An 890-nucleotide genomic window follows, 5' to 3' on the forward strand; every position below is an offset into this window, starting at 1 on the left:
AATAAATTAATTTTAAAAATTTAAACTTTTTAAATTTTTGTTTATTGGATATTTTCTAAAATCTTTATTTTTCGACTTTTTGATAAAAAGATTATTTTTTTAGTTTCAAAATTTAAAAATAAAAAGTTTTCATCTTTTTTTTGTCTTCCTAATATTACTGGACTTTATTTTACTTTTAATTTTCAATAAAAAATTTAATGTTTAAATTTAAAACTTCATAAAAATAAAAATTTTGTCTTTTCAAATCCTAAATTTTTTTCAAGAACATTTTTTTATTTTTTATCACCGGATAATGCTATTTTTTCATAAATACAGAATAAATTAATTTTAAAAATTTAAACTTCTTAAATTTTTGTTTATTGGATATTTTCTAAAATCTTTATTTTTGACTTTTTGATAAAAAGATTATTTTTTTAGTTTCAAAATTTAAAAATAAAAAGTTTTCATCTTTTTTTTGTCTTCCTAATATTACTGGACTTTATTTTACTTTTTAATTTTCAATAAAAAATTTTAATGTTTAAATTTAAAACTTCATAAAAATAAAAAATTTTGTCTTTTCAAATCCTAAATTTTTTTCAAGAACATTTTTTTATTTTTTATCACCGGATAATGCTATTTTTTCATAAATACAGAATAAATTAATTTTAAAAATTTAAACTTTTAAATTTTTGTTTATTGGATATTTTCTAAAATCTTTATTTTTGACTTTTTGATAAAAAGATTATTTTTTTAGTTTCAAAATTTAAAAATAAAAAGTTTTCATCTTTTTTTTTCTTCCTAATATTACTGGACTTTATTTTATTTTTTAATTTTCAATAAAAAATTTTAATGTTTAAATTTAAAACTTCATAAAAATAAAAAATTTTGTCTTTTCAAATCCTAAATTTTTT

The sequence above is a fragment of the Arachis hypogaea genome, unplaced genomic scaffold, assembly GCF_003086295.3.
Source record: "Arachis hypogaea cultivar Tifrunner unplaced genomic scaffold, arahy.Tifrunner.gnm2.J5K5 arahy.Tifrunner.gnm2.scaffold_26, whole genome shotgun sequence".
Classification (NCBI taxonomy): domain Eukaryota; kingdom Viridiplantae; phylum Streptophyta; class Magnoliopsida; order Fabales; family Fabaceae; genus Arachis; species Arachis hypogaea.